We start from the raw sequence: 22,887 nt of genomic DNA on the forward strand, positions 1-22,887 counted from the left end.
TGGACTTTACCCTCTAGTCTAGGCAATGGGGTTCCATTTGTATACTTTGTTCAGAAAGTAAAAGATGAACATTTAATAGGCTATCGCTAAAATGGCATTAAATGTAGATCATAATCTTTAACTTGCATTATGGTCTTCTGAGAATTTACCTTAAACCATTAATCCAGGTAAACATTTGATCCATTGTTGTTTAGATTTTGGAAAGAGCATGTGAATCGAGTCTTGGAAACACGCCAATATTCTACTCTGCAGTTTTTAACAGCACTCAGAGAACCATTTTTCTGATATCCATATGTCATTACGCGTAGATGATTTATTAATGATCAGATGTATTTTAAAATACTGTACATACGCAGATTATAATGTGCCCAATAATCATGCACTACAGTGCATGATTTATGTTACAGACTTCTCTGTTTAACATCAGAGTTTTGTTTTTTCTGGAGGCAATCTCTTCAGAAAAGATTGGTTTCATGCCTCTGGTGTTGTTCTGTGGATAAAGGAGCTTTGCATTACAATCCTAAGAGAAGGAGCCATTTTTCTTACCACAGCTAACAACCATTTTAATCATTGGTGCAACACTATCTCCATTGAACTTCCAGTTCAGCTTCAAGTTTCAGCAGTCAGAGTCTATCTATAAAGATGGTATTCCCTCAGTGAAAGTATACAGCAATGATTAGGGCAACAATGTTTAGGTAAAGTTAAAGACTCTTCATGTCTCCTGCGTACAGTGGTACAGACTGTGCGTTGACCACCTCCAGGGAGAACCATTCATAGTCACTGTAGATTCCTTTACTTATGAGAACTCATGTTCTGACAATAAGAAAATGTTTTAAGGAAAGAAGAGCTTCTTCTAATGTACACGGATGTGTCATTTAGGCCAGCAGCACATAAGTATAAGAGATGGAATATAGCCAAATTTATAAATTAGTAGTATTTCTTCTTTATTCCCAAACCCATGAACAATATTTTGATAGTATGCTTTAAAAAGGAAACAAAACCAAAAGTGCTTGGAAAGTTTGAGAAATGTTGAAGGAGGTTGAAAATTAAATAGCAGTAACGCTTAAGAAACAGATTAAAATATGAAAGCAAACATAAGTTCAAAAGAAAAACTCATTCTAGAAATATGATTTCAGGGTGAAGAACCACAATGACCTTGCAAAGCGGAAAGGCCTGACCCAATGATTTTTTACTAATCGCAACTTTACGAACAAAACTAAGCCGAGAATGGCCAAATTCCAGTACATACTACTGGTGACTTAATTAAGACTGTCCGGAAGATTTTTTCCAAGTCTATAAATTGTCTTAAGATCCGGCCTCCTTGGGAGGGATCATAAGTCTTTTAACTTTTGAGGAGTACCATTTCCCCTCTATTTACAGTAGGTAAAACATCAGCTTGGAGCAAAGCACTTTGGAAGTCGGAGATAAAATGCAGCACTCTGGATAGTAGTATTTATTAAAACAACAGTGGTCTTGACTGTCAGAGTTAAAAGACCTCTATAGAAAGACTTCACTTCTTTATTCTTCCCATTCATGTTTTTATTTATTTTTTAGAGTAAGCAAATGGGGGAAAAAATTATATTGGCAGAGGGCTGACCTCTATTTTATATAATTTGTAGCTAAAAAGCTTACAGGCTAAAACATGTAAATATATGCAGATCTGAGAGCAAGACCTCAGAAGGGAAATAGCTGAGCAAGATTGAAGAGAATGTGGGCCATACATAGGAAAGCCGCTGGGGCTCTTAGCAACCTGGAAACCTGAAATGAATTATTATCTGGTCCGATTGTGACCTACTTAGTCTCCTGGCAGCATGTTGGCATAAGGAGAAATTTGGAGCTGTAGGAATGGCTTATTTACTTGACCTTGAAGATACCCGAACCAGTCGGATGACTGCTGATTCGGCCCAGTGAGCAGACACTGCTGTAGTTGTAAGCCAATCACATTGTGCTAAGATGACTCACCATGCGTCGTGGACAAAGATGGCCTGAGCCTATGTCCTCTGCTGAGTTTCTCTTTTATTGGAATATGCTGTATCAAAGTGGTAAGCATTGCTGATAATAGCAAATAGAAGAAAAGCAAAATGTACACCACCAACATTCTTACTTTTTTCAAGCCTACCGTGTTTTGTTTTTTCAATAACGTCACAAGAAAAGACACAGAGCATGAATTTCAGATGAAAGTTAGAATGAGAAATCAGTTGCTTTGAATAAAAGAGCAAAGCGTTTCTCTAAAAGGGAGAGTGTGGGTGAATGGAAAGGGGAACTATTTGTAGCAAGGTAGAGAAAATCAACATCACATTTCCTCAGACCTCAAGAATTCCCACCCACAGACTTTGATCATATTAAAGAGCTGGAGTGATCCAAAGAGAACATCAGTTGTACCTGTTGGGGCTTATAGACGAGGAACACAAGGAACAAAATCGTAATGCTACCTAAAGCAACATATCAGAGCTCAGTTCCCCAAATGCTCAGAACCTTCAGCATTTTCCCCACACTGCTCCCTGCAGCAAATATTCCTTCAAAGTCTCCTTGAATGTAAATCTTTTCCCATGCCACTATGAATCCATGGAATTTTGAGTAAAGTGGGCTGAGGTAAAGGCAATGCCTCTTAGCCTTATTTTCCTCTTTTGAGAAAGAATCTGTCGAGGGGCTAAGTTGTGCCCTCCACTCAATCAAAGCAGACATGAATTATAGTTGAAATTAGATGCTACACTTAATTTTGCTTGCGTATGTCTGGGGTATAATATATGTCTCACAAATGGGTTCTTTCAGAAGAGCCAAAACATGAGATGCCATGATTGATGGAAAGTTCCAAGTAACCCAATTAGCATGAATGAAGAAGTTATCAAATGTGAAAACTTTAGGTGAATTAACTGTCATCCAGTATGTTATGATGTGATGAATAATGAGCATCTAGAGTTTTATTAATGAGCATCTAATGGAAAAGATGGAACTGGTACCAACAAGTTTAATTCCCAATAATGTGTAAAACAAGCCTAAGCCAGGACCAGAAGATCTGTTGGCACCAGACCCTATGACCTACAACAGGAAGCATCTTAACTTATAGGTGTGTTAAGAAAGACACATGCCAGCCAGCCCACAGTTCACGGGTCAGGAACTCCAGCCTTAAATCACTCCAGCTGTTACTCTATTGTCTTGACTGTCACAAGTGTGTCTCAGGATATATATTACCCAGAGAATCACCAAAGTCAGTGGTTTTTATCTGTACTTAGCAAGGTAAACAACTAGTGGAGGGCTATAGTTGTACTGAGATTTCCAAATAATATTACAATAAATTCTTGCACATGGCATAGTTATCACTCACAATTGGATATTATCTTTTTTTTCTTCAGAAAAGCTTTCTATTAAGATACTTTCATTTAGAACTTACAGTGAGGCTTATTTGTGGCCAGAATAAATGGCTGTCTATGCTGAACAGTTTGAAAGATCCCAAAACATCTCCAGAACAAGTTGTTGCTGCTGTTGCCTGAAATTCTGCCATTAAAGATTTGTTCCATTGGGCACTGCCTCTTTGGGAAGAGGAAAGATAGCGTGTACAGTATCTTCTAAGCCAATGTCAAATATTCACACAAAGGTGTTAGTGTCCTTCCACAATGGAGAGACTTCTTGTGAAGAGGGAGAAGAAAATGGTAAAGTCCTGATCCTCATCCACCATGAAAGGGGAACCTACATGGACTTGTGTCCCTGGAGTTAGTAGATTCAGTGAAAAGAATAAAAAATTCCACCAGAATCCTTGAAATTCATTTTCTTCCCTGCATTCCATCTCTGCACAAGTTCTGTCCTTACAGAGGTCTCTTTAACCCAGGCCACTTTTCTTTCACTTTTCCTGGGTAACTGAGAACTGTTTAAGATTAGAGAAATACCTTATTCTTTTATTCCTATCACAATGATTAGAATATTATGTACATTCAACAATTTTTCAAATGAGAAAAATTGAGTTAAGAAAATACCTAGGATAGGGGCACCTGGGTGGCTCAGTTGGTTAAGCATCCAACTCTTGATTTCAGCTCAGTTCATGATCTCACAGTGGTGAGATCGAGCCCCGTGGCAGCATCCACACTGGGCATGGAGTTTGCTTAAGATTCTCTCTCTCCCTCTTTCTCTGCCCCTCCCCTGCTCATTCTCTTTCTCTTTCTCTCTCTTTTTTTTTTTTTAAAAAAAAGGAAATAAAGAGGGAAAGAAGAAAGAAAGAAAGAAAGGAAGAAAGAAAGAGGTAAAGAAAGAAAGATAAAGAAAGAAAGAGATAAAGAAAGAGATAAAGAAAGAAAGAAAATACTTAGGATAAATCCCACTTAGTTCACAATTTTGCCTTGAGTTACCCTAATTCAATGAAACTTATTTTCCTAATGTGTTTACACATTACATATACCTAATGGTGTTTACATCATTACATTGGAAAGACATTTGGCTAGAAAAAATATTACCAATGATAATGATTATATATTAGAATTATATGCATAAAAACCTTTAAATCCTCATTAAAAAGCATCAATGCCAAAAAAATCATCGATGCTACTATGCCTATCATGAAATATCATGGTATTAAAATAACTAAAGAAAACACAAAAAACTAATTCAAAAGGATACATCATGCACACTTATATTTATAGCATCGTTATTTACACTAGCCAGGATATGAAAGCAGCCCAAGTCTCCATAGATTGGTGAATGGATAAAGAAGACATAGTATGTATATACAATGGAAGAGTATTCAGCCATAAAAAAAAAAATGAAGTCTTGTCATTTGCAACAACATAGATGGAGCTAGAGTATAATAGTGAAATAAGTCAGTCAGAGAAAGGCAAAAACCATACGATTTCACTAATATGTGGAATTTAAGAAACAAAACAAATGAGCTAAGGGGAAAAGAGAGAGAGAGAAACCAAGAAACAGACTCTTAATTATACAGGACAAACTAATGATTACCAGAGGAGAGGTGGGTGGGGGAAATGGATGAAAGAGGTGATAGGGATTAAAGAGTGTACTTGTTGCGATGAGCACTAAGTGTTGTATGGAAATTTTGAATCACTATATTGTACACCTGAAACTATAATAATGTATAGAAACTAAAATTAAAATTAAAAAATAATCAAGAAAGAAGGAAAAAGATAGGAACTTATCAATGTGCTTTTTCTAGCTCATATTATGTAGCCACTTTTGAGGGGGGATATCTCTGACTTTCTAATATTTTTATTAGAAATTCCCCAAATTCTAACTTTCACTTAAGAAAAGTATTTTTGTTGGAATATTTTGGTTTCCTTTCAAATCTCTTAATTCAGTAAATTTAAAAATATATATCTTTGTCAAAAATGGATCAAATGCATTTAAAAATAGAGATTAAAAGTTTGAGTGATGGTCAAACAAATATCTTTTGGAATACATGCTGCTGTTCTGGTGATGCACCTATAATTAATAAGAACTAGTGAATTGAGGACAAGACTATGGATCATTCTATTCTCAACTTATTAGTAATTGGTGGCCTCTGTAGACAAAAACTAGATTTGGGATGTTTACAGTAAATGCATTTCCTTCTGAAAAAAATGAAATATAATTTACAGCCTATCCATTGACTTTCCCTAGGAAAATGTTCTTAATGGACACTAACAGGAGCAAAATGACAGGCATAGAAATGACAACATGGAATCCCAAAATTCTGAAGGTGAGTGGTCCTTTCTTCTGGAGGTGGATTAATGCAAAGGTTAGAAATTATTTAAATTTATCATTAAATTTAGTAAATTTCTGTTAAATGAAGGAAGCTTTTGCACTTAAGAAAAACAAAAAGATGCTTTGCTCTTCATTTTTCTAAAGAAATGGATAAATGAAAGGAAAAAAAGAGGTGGGGGGAGAAAAGTAAGAAAGGGACCTACGTATGTTAAAGGATATTTACATTTGTAGTTAGGAGTCATTAGACAAGAAAACCAAAGAATCATTTTTTTTCTTCCAAGTTTTTATTTAAAATTGAGTTAGTTAACATACAGTGTAATATTAGTTCCAGGTGTAGGGTTGAGTGATTAATCACTGACATACAACACCCAGTGCTTATCACAAGTGCCCTCCTTAATACCCATCAGCCATTTAACTCATCCCCTCACCCATTTCCCCTCCAGCAGCCCTCGGTTTGTTCTCTATAGTTAAGAGTCTGTTTCTTGGTTGGCCTCTCTCTTTTTTCCCCCTATGTTCATCTGTTTTGTTTCTTAAATTCCACATATGAGTGAAATCATATGGTATAGGTCTTTTTCTGGTTTATTTCACTTAGCATTATACTCTCTCGTTCCATCCATGTTGTTGTTGCAAATGGCAAAACTTTATTGTTTTTTATGGCTGAATACTATACCAGTGTGTGTGTGTGTGTGTGTGTGTGTGTGTGTGTGTATACCGCAACTTCTAATACAAGTTTATTGAGAGGTGATTTTACAATATGAGCCAAAGCATTCAAAATCTACATAACATTCTGATTCCATAAGTCCACATCTAGGAATTGATGTCAACAAAATCATCAAACAAGTGTATTTAGATTTATGTATCTGGATGTTCTTTGATATTTTGCTTATTATAGTAAAATGAATTTATGATGTTAAGTGTTTGGTTAAGTAAATTATATTCCATGATGGTATAGATATAGATTTATTGACAGAAAAATGTTTGGTGTCTTTATTGTATAAAAAAAGCAGATTGGGGTGCCTGGGTCGCTCAGTCAGTTGAGTGTCTAACTCTTGATTTCAGCTTAGGTCTTGATCCCAGGGTCATGGGACCAAGCCCTGTGTTGAGCTCTGTGTTGAGTGTGGAGACTACTTAAGATTCTGTCTCTGCCTCTGCTTTTCTCCCTGCTCCGTGTGCTCTCTCTCTCTCTCCAGAATAAAAAATTTTTTAAAAGCAGATTATAAAGTGACATATATGGTACAGTCCCATTTTGTATGTGTTTTTGTGTATTTTATGTATTTTCCTAAGAATATTTCATATATATGTGTATGTGTGTATATATGTGTGTGCTGTGTGTACATATATACACACATACACATATATGCTAAATAAAAGTGGTTACCGATAAGGGTTGAAATTCAGTTTTTATTTTTATTAATATTTGCATAGTCTAGCTTTTAATAATGTGAATGACACAGATAAGTCTAAGAAAGATATTAAAGAAAACTGTTCTTACAATATACTGCAAATATTAAATTCAGGAAAACATATTATGATGATATTTGCCTTTAATGCTGACAACACTATTTTTACTACAGTTTTTATTCGAAACTAGAAAAAGGAAATGATTTCACTCTAGAAGTTTCCTCCATCCAAGTACTTCTCTCTGACTTCCTATTTATTTACCATATCTTCTGGGACATGACTACAAATCAGTTCCCAACTTGGGAATACACAAACCCCCCAAACTAATATGTAAAACAAATTGTTCCATCGTCCCATGGTTAACAATTGTGAAGAATTATTGGTAGTATAAATAATAGTCAATTGAAATTTTAGAACAGATATGGCTCTGCCTGAGTAGTTTATTGGAAAATCATTTGTTTCACATAAGGTTTGGCATCCAGTATTCAATGTGAATTATGTGGTTATAGCCCAGTTTATTATATTTCTGTTTGTGCCAGTGGGTATATATGTGTCTTAGGCTTTAAAAAGGTAATTTGTGCCCTCAAAATGTATTATGTAACAAATTGTGATTCATGCAAATCACTTTGATTTGTTTTCCAAAAATGTAACCGGCTTCAATTAATCAGTTGCTATTCATTTCAGATGTTTCAATTGCGCTCACAACAAAAGCTCCAGTGGGTTATCACTTACATGGGGGACTGACCTCCCAAGGGTATGAAAGACACAACAATCAGACATTATACCAAGCATACAATTATAGCGTGTGTCCCCACAAACTCCAGTAAATCACACATCACTTTATGTTGGACTCCCACCTCTCTGAAGTTCTCCGTCACTCAAGCCACCTACCTGCTGTAATCAGAGCCCTCTGCAGTGCATGGATGCACAGCTCTCAACCTGCTGAGACCTAGTCCACGATCCCCAGTGTGTAGCAAAAGTCAGCCAAGCAGATTGCCATATCTGTGTTCTGCAGCCCGCCCATCACGATGTATCAGTAGCCCCAAGTGCTATGCTCCCGTACATGGACCTTTTTTTATAAAGAAGGAAAGTAAAAGCAACATGTCAATTGTAATTGTGGTTAGGCATTGATGATACACAATATTGTCCCATAGCTTTTATTACTTGAGATGCAAAAATGGACATAGTGAACAACTTGCAAGAGACGTTGTAAACTAACTATGGAAAATGTTCTCTTTTATAAAGGTTTTATTTTAATTATGGGACATCTTAAAGTATAATTACCACTCATGCTTTTACTTAAGTGTCACGTTGTCTCAACCCTATCCCATTGAATGAACTAATAATAATGGACTGGGATTAGCATTTTGTAAGAGGTATATTATTATTTATTTTCCTAGGAATAACAGGGTACTTAGTGTCATCAAAAGTAGAGGGCATTATTAAACCAAAACCACTTTTCTATGCCAGCTATTTATAAACCAACATATGAATAGTTCTAAAATATAGGGTACTGAAATGACTAATTGTACTGAGTAGATACTCATTAGGGGTAAAACTGCCCACGAAGGGAAGATTTGTCTATGGAGTTCTGATATCACTCTGTCAGCCATTGCAAAGTTACTCTGACGATAACACAAGATCTTATTTCTTCTGGGGCCAATTACCATGGAAAAAAGTAGAGGTTAGAGAAATGTAGCCTTAGACATAGTTCCACCATGTAGGGATGTTAGGTCTGAACCAGGATGCAAGAATTTTCAGGAGAGTAGACAAAACAACAGGAAGCCGATCATACAGCATATAACTCTGGGAACTTTCACATGGTTGAGTATCTGTAAGATAAACCTCAGTTCCATCAAGGTAAAGGCCACAAACAATAGTTGGCAAGTGCTTCAAAAGGAAACTCTCAACTTTGATACTGTTGACATCGTACGTTTACAGTTCTAATTTTCTGATCTCATTCTTCTAATTTGATACAATGAAGAGAAAATGAAGTTGAATGAACAATTTATTTATTGAGTTCCTGCCATGCTATTCTTTTTTAAAAAATTTTTTTAACATTTATTTATTTTTGAGACAGATAGAGAGCACGAGTGGAGAAGGGGCAGACAGGGAGACACAGACTCTGAAGCAGGTTCCGGACTCCAAGCTGTCAGCACAGAGCCCAGCGCAGGGCTCGAACCCACAAACCATGAAATCATGACCTGAGCTGAAATCGGTCACTTAACCGATGAGCCACCCACATTCCCCCCTGCCATGTTATTCTTAATCAGGACTTCTCTATGGCGTTGAACCCAATAATCACAATAAATCTGTGAAAGATAACAATCACCATTCGAGCCATCATAAAATCAAAGATAAGTTAACAATACAGGCTTGTAGTGGGCCTGAGTACTCCAAATGGCCAGATTTTCACTTGAGTTTTAGTGGTCTGGATAGAAGATCAAGCCATTCCCTTAAGCCAAAGCCTAATCGTGAGCAAGGCCCTAACTCTCTTCAGGTCTGTGAAGGCTGAGAGAGGTAGGGAAGTGGCAGAACAAAAGTTGGAAGCAGAGGTTGGTTCACAGGTTGAGTTAGCCACCTCTGTAACATAAAGTGCAAGGTAGAGCAGCAAGTGCTGATGTAGAAGCTGCAGCAAGTTATCCAGAAGAGCCAGCTAGCTAAGGTCATTAATGGAAGTAGCTACCCTAAACAACAGCTTTTCAATAGAGACAAAACAGCCTTATTTTGGCCTCAAAGCTTCAAAGGACAGGCTGACTCTCTTTAGAGGCTAATGCAGCTGGTGACTTTAAATGGAAGCCAATGTTCATTTACTATTCCAAAACTCATAATCCTTAAGGATTATGTCATATCTATTCCGCCTGTGCTCTAGAAATGCAACAACAAAGCCTGGATGACAGCACATCTGTTTACAACATGGTTTACTGAATATTTTAAGCCCACTGTTGAGCATAATTGCTCAGAAGAAAAAAAATTGCTTTCAAAATATCACTGTTCATTGACACTGCACCTGATCATTCAAGAGGTCTGATGGAGATGCACAGTGAGATTAATGTTGTTCTCATGCCTGGTAACACAATATCCATTCTGCAGCCCATGGATCAAGGAGCAAGTTTTATCTTCAAGTCTTGTTATTTAAGAAATATATTTATCTACATACATGTATCTATCTGCCATAGGTAGTGATTCCTCTGATGGATTGGGCAAAGTAAATTGAAAACCTCCTGGAAAGTATTCACCATTCTAGATGCCATTAAGAACATTTGTGATTCACGAGAAGAGGGCAAAATATCAATGTGAACAAGAGTTTAGAGGTTGATTCCCAACTGTCATGGATGACTTTGGGGAGTTCAAGACTTCGGTGGAGGAAATACGTGTAGATATGGTGGAAAGAGCAAGAGAACCAAAATCAGAAGTGGAACCTGAAGATGTGACTGAATGGCTGCAACCTCATGATAAAATTGTAATGGATGAGGAGTTGCTTCTTATGGATGAGCAAAGAAAGTGGTTTCTTGAGATAAGTCTATTTCTGGTGGAGATGCTGTGAAGATTATTGAAATGACAGCAAAAGGCTTAGAATATTACATAAACTTTGTTTATGAAGGAGTGGCAAGTTTTGAAAGGATTGAGTTTAATTTTGAAAGAAGTTCTACTGTGTGTAAAATGCTATCAAACAGCATCACAGAAAATCATTCACGAAAGGAAGAGTCAATTGATGCAGCAAATTCATTGTTGTCTTACTTTAAGAAATTGCCACAGCCACCCCAAACCTCAACAACCACGTCCCTGATCAGTGACCAAAAACGACTCCCAGTAACTCAAAAAGTTAGGAATTGAGTTTTTAAACTCAGAAGTATCTCTAGACAATTACCAGTGCTCATATCACAAGCCCTACTGAAAATAAAATGCTGATCTTTACTTCTAAGTATTTGAAGCCAGTGGCAAATTGGATCTAACTAAATCTATCACAAAGCCTCTGTTCAGCTCAACTGCAGATTAGACTGACTCAGCACTGATCGTAGCAACCTGACAGAAGAAGGGGAAAGCCCTTTGCTGGTAGTTTCTAATGTTATTGACACAAAAGACTGGCATAGATTAAAATAGGATAAAAATTTCAAAATGTGAAGAAGTAGAAAAATGAGACCAATAAGAAAAAGACAGAAACAAGCTGACAGATAACCCAGATATTGACTTTAGCTATCCTGAACTTTAAAATAATTCTGGTAAATGTGTTATAATATCTAGTGAAAGTTGATGAAGGAAGAGATTGAAATTTTCAGAAGATACATAAAACTATCTTTAAAATCTAATTAGAAATGCTAGAACAATATAAGAAGTTTAAAACTCACTTACTGGACATAAAAGCATACTGGACACAGCAGAAGAAAAGATCACTGAATTGGAAAACATCAACAGAAATAAAACAGAAATAGAAACATAAAAAAAATATCTAAACTGAACAGGGAGTCACAGATTTATTGAATGATTTCAAATCATCTAATATATGTGTCAGTTAAGTTCCAGAAACAGAACAGAGAGAGAGAGAGAGAGAGAGAATGGGGCAAAGAATTATTTCAAAGAGATAATGGCTGCTAGTTTTTTGAAATTAATGAAATATATCAACCCATATATTCTCTGCATAACATAGTCAAACTACTCTAAAAGGAGAAAATCTTAAAAATAGCCAGAAAAAAAAAAAAAGACAACTTATATGCAAGAGAACAGATAATAAGAATAATGGCTGACTTCTCATCAGGAAAAAAAGGCAGAAGGCAATGGAATAACATCTTTGAAGTCCTGAAAGTCGAAATAGAATGCTGTATATAGCAAATACATTCCTCAGAAATAAAAGCAAAATAGATATTTCAAATAGACAAGGTCAAGAAGTTTTATATTGATAAATGCAATCTATGCAAAATGCTAAAGGAAAACTTTTAGCATTAAAGAAAATGATACAAAATAGAAGCCTATACCTACAAGGAAAAAAAATAAAAATCACCAAAAAGGGTAACTATGTGGGTAAATCTAAGAGATTTTTACATATATGTGTAAATACATATTATATATTATTATATATAATATATTATATATTAGAAGGGGAAATGAATCTTGTATCTATTGCTCTATTATCTATAATTAATTATATCCATTACTATATATTATTTCATATAAATACATTATATAATACATATTATATTTTTATATAGTATATATTTAAATATATTTTATATATAAAATTCTCTTATATTTATAATATGCAGTATACTTAAATATAATATGTGCATATATATATGTGTTTATATTTAACCTAAGACTATTGAAAATTTAAAGCAAAAATAATAACCATGTATTTTAGATAAGACATAAGAAAACATATAAAATCACAGAGAATAGGAGGAAGATTAAATAGAATTCTGCTGCTTGGTATTGTCTTTCTCCCTCTCTCTCTCTGTTTTTCCTCTGCTCTCATCCACACACAAGTGTGCTCTCTTTCTCTCTCCCTCAAAATTAATTAAAAAACTCAAAAAACAAAAACAAATGAAACAGAACTAACTTTATTAAAAAAAAAAAAGTAAGGCCCAACTACTTATCATTAAGATACACAGTGTAAATATAATGAGGAAATAAATAAAGGCACAGGTATACACTGAAATAGTGGAAAAAGCTGTTGTAGCTATCAGAAAAAATAGACATTGACAAGTTTAGAAATATTTTCAAATGATAAAAGGGCCAATTCATTAAAAAGCTATAAGAATTTTAGATACATATGCACTTAATGATAAAGCTTCAAAATACATCGACCAAAAATTGAACAGTACCAAAAAGATAAGTACACAAATCCACAATGATAATTAGAGATTTTAACACCCATCTATCAATAATTGCTAGGCCAATAGAACCAACTACATTGAAAGGTAAGTAAAAATATAGAAATTCTGAACAATACGACCAACGAAACTGAACAAATTAACATTTATAGAACATTCCATCCAACAACTCTGAGAAACTAATTTGTTGGAAATGCACATGAGATAACCAAAACATATCATATGCAGGGTCATAAAAGAAATCTAAAAACTGTCAAGAAAATGAAATCCCACAGAATATTTCTCTGACTACAACATTATTAAATTAGAAATCATATGTAGGAAATCTTAACTTATTTGGAAAATAATGTACGCATGTCTAAATAACCCATGAGATAAAGAATAAACCACTAGAAAAAAATTTAAAGTATTTCAAACTGAATAATTATGAAAATAAAATAGATAAAAATTTGTAAGATGCAGTTAGTCAGTGCTTGGGAGAAATTTATTGATATGAACTCCTGATTAAAGAAGAAATGTTAAAAAGAAAAAGAAGAAATCTTTAAAATAAATGATCTCAGCTTTTATTTCAGAAAGGTGGGCAAAGTACAGCAAATTAATTTGAACTAACATTTAAGTTGTTTAGTTGGTGTGTTGTTTTATGTGTTCTATTTCATTAATCTCTGCTTTTATTTTCTTCCCTCTATTTAAAAAAAATAGAAAGCAGAAATTAATGAAATAGGACACATAAAACAACACACCAACTAAACAACTTAAATGTCAGTTCTTCGAAGAGATTAATACATTTTATAAAATCCTAGCAAGATTGGCCAAGAAAAAAAGAGAGAGTAAAAACGCAAATTGCTAGTGTCCAGAATGAAAGAGGCAATAGTGCTACATGGTCTATAGTCATTAAAAGAAAAAGAAGAGGATACTTAAGCAATTATATGCCAATATTTTGAATATTGATGAAATGGAAATACATTGAGAAATACAACTTACGAAAACTGACACACACAAAAATAGAAAATCTGAAAAGCCCTATATAAAACAGGAGAAGTAATCTGAATTAAAATTTTATACACACCACACACACACACACACACACAAATTTGAGGGCTATATGGTCTAACTGGCGAATTCTACTAAACATTTCAGAAGAAATAATGCCAAACTTACACAAAAGTATTCACAAAATAGAGGAGAAGGAAAGAAACATTTCCCAACTCATTTTATGGGGCCTTAATAGCTCAAATTACAAACTTGACCAGGAAATTACAAAAAAAAAATTTTTAAGGAAATAAAATTGCAGATAAAAATCACTTTTGGATGTACATAAAAATCCTCAATGAAACATTAATAAACCAAACCCAGTGATATATAAAATGGGTGATATATTCCATAATTAATGGCATATATACCAGGAATGCAAAGTTGATTTAATACTCAAAAACCAATAGAATTTATCACATTAACATAATAAGATGGGAAATCATTTAGGTGCATAAAAAGCATTTAAGAAAATTTAATGCTTATTTATGATGAAATTCTCAGAAAACTAAAAATAAGAGAATTTTCTCAATATAATAAAGGACATCTATTAAAAACATATACTTATCATCAAATTTAATGGCAATAGATTGACCACTTTCTCCCCAATGTCTATTCTCACTATTTTAACATTGTTCTTACTGAAAGTTCTAGTCAGTGCAATAAAACAGGAAAAATAAACAAAAGGCATAGATATTAGAAAGATAATAAAAAGAAAACAATTCTTTTTCCCCCAAGATGATATGGTTAAATACATAGAAAACCCTAAGAAATTCATGGCAGGGAGGGGGATCCTATTAGAACTAATGAGTAAATTTAATGCATTGCAAGACATAAGGTTGAAATATAAAAAGCAATTTTATTTCTCTATACTAGCCGAAAAAAAATGAAAACCAAAATTTTAGAAAATATACACCATTTATAAAGGCATAAAAATCAAATTCCTTGGAATAAATTTATCCAAATATATGTATTATTTCTGTCTTAAAAACTGTAAAGCTTTGCTAATAAATTTAAAGATCTTAATAAGTGGAAAGAGACACTATATTCTTGATTGGGAGACTTCATATTATTAAATATTCATTATCCCCAAATTGATCTATAGTCCCACAAGGGTAACAAAGTACCAGCAACACTTTTTGAAGGAATTGGCACAGTGATTCTGAAACTTATTTGGGAATGCAAATTAGTTAAAACAACCTTGAAAAGACTAAGTTGAAGAATTTCCACCTTCTGAATTCAAGACTTGCTCTAAACCTAACCTAATCATGACAGTTTATTATTAGAAGGAGATATAAATAGATTTACATGAAAACAAGAATTGATTTTTCAACAAAGGCACAAGATTCTTTGGGGAAAGCAGTATTTTTTCAACAAATGGTGCTGGAAAGACTGTACAAGTATCTGGAAGAAAAAAGACCCTGGACCCTTCACATCATATCCCAAAATTAATTCAAAATGGATTATCAACCTAAACATAAAAGCTAGAACTTTAAACCTTCCAGAAGAATATCTTTGCAATCTTAGAGTAGGCAAAATTTTCTCAAGTTCCAGGAAGATATCTTAGAGATCATACGTTGGTTTTAACTCAAGAGAGATGAAAGTATATACCCACAAAAAGAATGTTTGCTATATTGTATAATTAAAATTAGCTAAGAGACTAGAACTTAAGCATTCTCACTGAATGAATGAATGAATGAATGAAGTGATGAATGTGCTAATTAATGCAACAGTGGGCATTCTTTCACAATATAAATAAATGTATATCAAATCATCACATTTGTACACTTTAAATATATTACAATTTCATTTGTTAATTATCCTTCAATGAGGCTGAAAGAAAAGAATTTTTAGAGAAGCTGTATTCATAGTAGCCAAAAACTGTACACAATCCAGGTGTTCCTCAGCAGAATTGATAAAAAATTGAGGCACAATTAAAGAACTGAATGCTATTCAGAAAAAAAAAAAAAGGTAAGAATTACTGGTTCATGCGAAAATATGGATGAGTCCTAAAAATGTTTTCTTGAGAAAAAGAAGCCATTTATATAAAATCCAAGAACAGGTAAAACTAATGTGTGCTGAATAAAATCAGAGAATGGTTGCCTCTGGAAGGGAAGATGACTGGGTAAGGGCATAAAGGAAACTTCTGGGGTGGCAAAAATGTGCTACGTCTTGTTTTGGATAATGGGTAAATGAGAGTGTAGAATTGTCAAAACTCATCCAATTTGAATACTTGGGATCTGTCCACTTTATTATATATTAAAACATACCTCATTTTTACTGTATGTAAAAATTATAGACTCACTTACCTGAGACACTAAATAATTCTATAACATACTGACAATTGCAAGCCATTTCTAAGAAATTTTAAAATGAGTCATCTTATCCTGAATATAAACGTATTACTGAATTACCTGAATATAACTAAACATATTACTACCATTTGTGGAAAGTAGAAGGTAAAGAAGTTATTTGAGGGGTGCCTGGGTGGCTCAGTTGGTTGAGCATCTGACTTCAGCTAGGTCATGATCTCATGATTCATGAGTTCAAGCCCCACATCAGGCTTTGCACTGATAATGCAATGCGGAGCCTACTTTGGATTCTCTGTCTCCCTCTCGGTGCCCCTCCCCCACTAGGGGTCTCTCTCTCTCTCTCTCTCTCTCTCTCTCTCTCTAAAAATAAATGAACATTAAAAAAAAAAGTTATATCTCAGTTGATACCATTTAGAGAGAAATAACATGATGTTAAGTATTTAGAGAGAAATAACATGATGTCTGAAATTTCTTTTAAAAGATTCTATCAAGGGGCGCCTGGGTGGCTCAGTGGCTTAAGCGTCCGACTTCAGCTCAGGTCACGATCTCACAGTCTGTGAGTTCGAGCCCCGCGTTGGGCTCTGGGCTGATGGCTCAGAGCCTGGAGCCTGCTTCTGATTCTGTGTCTCCCTCTCTCTCTGCCCCTCCCCCGTTCATGCTCTGTCTCTCTCTGTCTCAAAAATAAATAAACGTTAAAAAAAATTAAAAAAAAACCAAAAGATTCTATCAAAAATAAAAATGAAAGGGGTGGGGTAAATGAAACAAGGTTGGCCACGAGGTTAACAATTACTGGGTGATGGGGACATATAATTCTTTATACTATTTTATTGTATTATATTTCGTGTATACTGGTAATATACAACACTAAAAATTTACCACAGGTTACTCTTCTGGCAAAAGATACAGCTGGTTATTACTCAAGTTCTTATTGTTCATAAGCTTCCAAATTACATATAAATCATTCACTGTTTTTTGACTTTTGTGTTGTACTGATCTTTTTAAGTCATTAAACAACACTAATGAGTTACTTAAAGCAAATATCCTAGTTAGTAAATTAACCTTTTTATTATTTTCTATAGTACATCATTAAATGAATTTTCAGGTATATTTTATATTATTATAATTAACATTATATTATAATTATGTTATATAATTTTCTATTATTAAAATTATTATACTATTAATACTTATTATAATTAACACTATATATTTATATATTATATTTTATTTTATATATGTATCTTATAACCAGATACTTTCCCTTTTCTTCTTCCAAAAGCAAAACAGTAAACCCAATCTTTATGAAGCCTTATGGACTTAAGTAAACTGGATCTTTTTTCCAAAATTTTTTGATTTTTCAAAAAATTGCATAAAGTGAATGAAATTGATTTTTGCTAACATCAACTTCTGAGCTCCAGTATGCATTTTAAAATTTATTACTGAACGTGTACAGAGCTAAAAGTAGAGAGGTAGACTGTCTTTTCCCGTTACGATGACAATTTAAACTTGACACGTTAACAAATCTTAACCTTTTATTCACCAAGGTAAACACTCCCTCTTCAGATCTTTCATTATACCTCAAAGGACCTCTTTTCCAAGTCTTTTTAAAAAATGTTTGTGAAATATACTGAATTGTTTTTACACTGAAATATTTGGTGGTTAATACTTTCTTTGGAAATGTTAGTCACACATTGATTATGTGCTTCCATTTTTAAGGAAGGTTAATTACAAATCAAGATGCACACAGACACAGACGCGCGCACACACACACACACACACACGCCCCACACACCCTATCCCAACACCCTGATGTTATTCAAGACTCAGTTTAATTCCAAGGTACTCCACAAATCCATTCTGATCCCACATTCCCCACCTGCCATATCCCTTCTCTGCATCCCAGTGCATTTGATCTGCATCAGTTTTAGGATATATATTATCTTGGGTCCACATTTCTGTCTTTGGAGAGATTGTGAATCATCGTGTAAAAATCCCTCTGCTTTGAAATCAGAAAACGTAGTTTCTTCAACCTAGGCCAAAAATCCAAAGTCTCTGGACCTATTTCCTCATCTGTTATAGTGAAAGCAACATTAACCTAGCCTGCAATGTTATTCAGAGAATTAAATGAAATTCCCTGCGATCCTCATATAATGTCCAGGACATAGTAAGATCTCCATAAATGTTAGCAGTTTGTATTGTCATGTAGTTATTTTCATTCATCTCTGTTTCCCACACTCCCTTGTAAGTTCCTCAAGGATAAAAATTGTGCCAGTTAGTTGTTTACATATAGTAAGGTCTTAAAATAGTTCAGGAGGAGAAATAAAGGGAAAAAAATGGCATTTTAAGTGGATAAGAAACATTAGGTAGCATTTTAAATAAAATGTATTTATTTACCACAGAAATCAGGGAAATACATCATATTGGATGATTAGATTCTCTTCAGAGAATGCAAGCCAGTATAAGATTGCAGAAAAGCATGTGTTTTAAAAGTAATTTTAAATATGAGTTGTGTTTAAAAAAATTTTTAATGTTTTTATTTATTTTTGACAGAGACAGAGAGACAGAGCACGATTGGAAGAGGGGCAGGGAGAGAGGGAGACAGAATCTGAAACAGGCTCCAGGCTCTGAGCCGTCAGCACAGAGCCTGATGCGGGGCTAGAACTCATGAACCACGAGATCATGACCTGAGCTGAAGTCTGACACTTTAATGACTGAGCCACCCAGGCGCCCCTAAATATGAGTTGTGTTTATTAGCGAAGATAGTAGTTTCTTCTACCCTTACTACATTTCACTTACCACACCATCTTCAGTAAGTAATTTGGTATTAAACAAAATAAAATCCCATGGTTAAACTGAACATTTCACTCTTCAGCAGTTGGTGCTACCATTGTTGGAGGATTCCCCAAGCACCAAAGAAACAGAGAATGAATCTAAAATGAAAGGGTAAGCCAGGAAGCGCAAGCAGAGAGATTTGGAAGAGATGATAGGCCAGAAGTCTGGGTCGCTTTAAGAAACTTAAAGCTACCTGGATGGCAATCAGACACTCAAATTTTGCTGAAAAAATGTGTACCTAATTCTGCATTCACAACAGCATTGGCATGCCTAATCAACTATAGTTATACCTACAAGTAGAACAGGAAAAATGGAGTAAATCCTATTTCATTGGGAAAATACTAACATTTGATTCCTTTCCAAAGCTCCAAGATGCCATATGAATGAAAAATTGCCGGGTGTTCTGAGCCACAGAATCATCTGAAATGGCAAAAGTTACAATCTCAAAAGTCAAGGCAGATATGGTCTGCTTGGCTCCATAGCCCAAACTGGATTCAATTTCCCAAGTCTAGTTCACATCCAAGAATGCAAATAAACACTGCCACATGAAATAAATGTGGGGAAAGACCCAGGCTGATTAATTGTGATGTATACATCCAAATAGAAAAAGGAAAGTCAGAAACCAAGTTGAGATACAGTCCTGTCAGAGTGCTCTAAATTGACAGATTGTGGTCTTGTAGTTATCCAATTTATTCACATTTTTATAATTAGATTACAAAATGAAAACCTTTTATTCTGAGCAATAGTCTTACAAGTATTCAATTTTCAGATTTCCCCCAAAAGAAATCATTTTCCCCATTATTCATGATTACAATGGTCCTTTCTCAGTGTATCTGAAAGAGACTGTGTAGCCTGTCCTTGTCCAATGTTATGGAAGTTTATACTTAAGACCTAAATCTTCACAGGCAGATGCCAAACGATGAAGCCATCTCTAAAAAGTTCAACCATCTAAAAGATTCCAAAAGGATACAGGACCTCAGGTGCCACTGATTGAAAGTGATATTTATCACACAATGTAGCTTTACTCAGTTTATTTATGTACGCTGCACTGATTGTAGAACAAAATTATAATGAAATATATTTGCACTTGTAACCTAAGGCTACTGCAGGTACCCTACAATTTCTGGAGCATATCCAATTCAATCTAATTTTATTCTTTTTAACAAATTAAATGTCACTTAATTTGTATACCTTTGTAAAACTTTTCATACAGTAAATTTACAATTCAGAAGACAAAATTATCCACAAGTAGAAGAATTTCTTTTTTTATTTAGAAAAATACTATCACCATGCCTAAAATGTATGTTAAATCTAAATCTCTTTCTGTTTAAGATATAGTCTCAGAAAGGACTATCCAGAGACAACAACCCCTTGAGACCCACTCTCAGGCAGACACAGTGTAGGATTAACATGGAATAGTTCAAGTCAGTAGCCATTTACTAACTGTTTCCTGAAGGTTGTTACACACCGAGCTTGATTCTGAGCAGATCAGAATGGCCGCAAACCTTCTGGGTTGGTCCTTCAGGCTTCAAAGGGACAATCTTCTCTTTGTCAAACTCTCCAGTAAATGGGGACTGGATGTTGCACCGACTTCCTCTAACTTGTTCTTGGCAACATCACTGGAATAAAGGCGCCCAAAGGGAACCATGGAGACCCAGCTCTCCCCTGGAGAGCAACAGAATAATCCAGGAAAGGCTTTTCAGGCTAGTCTCCTTTTTTATTTTTAAGTTTATTTATTTATTTTGAGAGAGAGATTGAGAGAGAGAGAGAGAAAGGGGTAGAGAGAGAGGGAAAGGGAGAGAATCTCAAGCATGCTCTACACTGTCAGCGTGGAGTCCGATGCAGGGTTTGAACTCACGAACCGTGAGATCATGACCTGAGCCAAACCCAAGAGTTGGACACTTAACTGGCTAAGCCACCCCAGTGCTCCCAGGCTAGTCTTCTCAAATGGTTTACTGGATTGTTTTCGTTTCTCCATTTCTTTCTTACTTCCTGAAACTGCTGAAGAGATGGAAGTCTCTCATCTTTTCAGGGAGATTGTTTTTCCCTTTGCATTTTAGGTCTCTTTTTTGGTGACTTCTTCACTTTATCTTCTAACTTTTTTTAATGAAATTTATTGTCAAATTGGTTTCCATACAACACCCAGTGCTCATCCCAAAATGTACCCTCCTCAATGCCCATCACCCACCCCCCATAAACCCTCAGTTTGTTCTCAGTTTTTAAGAGTCTCTTATGCTTTGGCTCTCTCCCTCTCTAACCTCTTTTTTTTTTCTTCCCCTCCCCATGAACTTCTGTTAAGTTTCTCAGGATCCACATAAGAGTGAAAACATATGGTATCTGTCTTTCTCTGTATGACTTATTTCACTTAGCATAACACTCTCCAGTTCCATCCACTTTGCTACAAAAGGCCATACTTCATTCTTTCTCATTGCCACGTAGTATTCCATTGTGTATATAAACCACAATTTGTTTAAACATTCGTCAGTTGATGGACATTTAGACTCTTTCCATAATTTGGCTATTGTTGAAAGTGCTGCTATAAACATTAGGGTACAAGTGCCCCTATGCATCAGCACTCCTGTATCCCTTGGGTAAATTCCCAGCAGTGCTATTGCTGGGTCATAGGGTAGGTCTATTTTGAATTTTTTGAGGTTTCTCCACATCCTCGCCAACATCTATAGTCTCCTAATTTGTTCATTTTAGCCACTCTGACTGGCATAAGGTGAATTCTGAGTGTGGTTTTGATTTGTATTTCCCTGATGAGGACCGACGTTGAGCATCTTTTCATGTGCCTGTTGGCCATTTGGATGTCTTCTTAAGAGAAATGTCTATTCATGTTTTCTGCCCATTTCTTCACTGGATTATTTGTTTTTCGGGTGTGGAGTTTGGTGAGCTCTTTATAGATTTTGGATACTAGCCCTTTGTCCGATATGTCATTTTCAAATATCTTTTCCCATTCTGTTGGTTGCCTTTTAGTTTTGTTGATTGTTTCCTTTGCTGTGCAGAAGGTTTTTATCTTCATGAGGTCCCAATAGTTCATTTTTGCTTTTAATTCCCTTGCCTTTGGGGATGTGTCAAATAAGAAATTGCTGCAGATGAGGTCAGAGAGGTTTTTTCCTGCTTTCTCCTCTAGGGTTTTGATGGTTTCCTCTCTAACATTCAGGTCCTTTATCCATTTTGAGTTTGTTTTTGTGAATGGTGTAAGAAAGTGGTCTAGTTTCATCCTTCTGCATATTGCTGTCCAGTTCTCCCAGCACCATTTGTTAAAGAAACTGTCTTTTTTCCATTGGATGTTCTTTTCTGCTTTGTCAAAGATTAGTTGGCCATACTTTTTTGGGTCTAGTTCTGGGGTTTCTATTCTATTACATTGGTCTATGTGTCTGTTTTTGTGCCAATATCATGCTGTCTTGATGATTACAGCTTTGTAGTAGAGGCTAAAGTCTGGGATTGTGATGCCTCCTGCTTTGGTCTTCTTCAAAATTACTTTGGCTATTCAGGGCCTTTTGTGGTTCCATACAAATTTTAGGATTGCTTGTTCTAGCTTCCAGAAGAATGCTGGTGCAATTTTGATTGGGATTGCATTGAATATGTAGATAGCTCTGGGTAGTGTTGACATTTTAACAATATTTATTCTTCCAATCCATGAGCACGGAATGTTTTTTCATTTCTTTATATCTTTTTCAATTTCCTTCATAAGCTTTCTATAGTTTTCAGTATACAGATCTTTTACATCTTTGGTTAGGTTTATTCCTAGGCATTTTATGCCTCTTGGTGCAATTGTGAATGGCATCAGTTTCTTT

At 35.0% G+C, this 22,887-nt stretch overlaps 1 long non-coding RNA gene across 1 annotated transcript in view; it reads left to right on the plus strand.

Annotated features, from left to right (window-relative positions):
- LOC106985823 (uncharacterized) overlaps positions 1 to 22,887 on the plus strand; it is a 66,383-nt gene that overhangs the window by 19,673 nt on the left and 23,823 nt on the right. The window contains exons 6-7 of the long non-coding RNA XR_008299237.1: positions 1,137 to 1,241; positions 5,602 to 5,680. This is a non-coding gene — a long non-coding RNA (uncharacterized LOC106985823). The remainder of the gene's footprint in view (positions 1 to 1,136; positions 1,242 to 5,601; positions 5,681 to 22,887) is intronic.

This window comes from Acinonyx jubatus, chromosome B3, assembly GCF_027475565.1.
Source record: "Acinonyx jubatus isolate Ajub_Pintada_27869175 chromosome B3, VMU_Ajub_asm_v1.0, whole genome shotgun sequence".
Lineage (NCBI taxonomy): Eukaryota > Metazoa > Chordata > Mammalia > Carnivora > Felidae > Acinonyx > Acinonyx jubatus.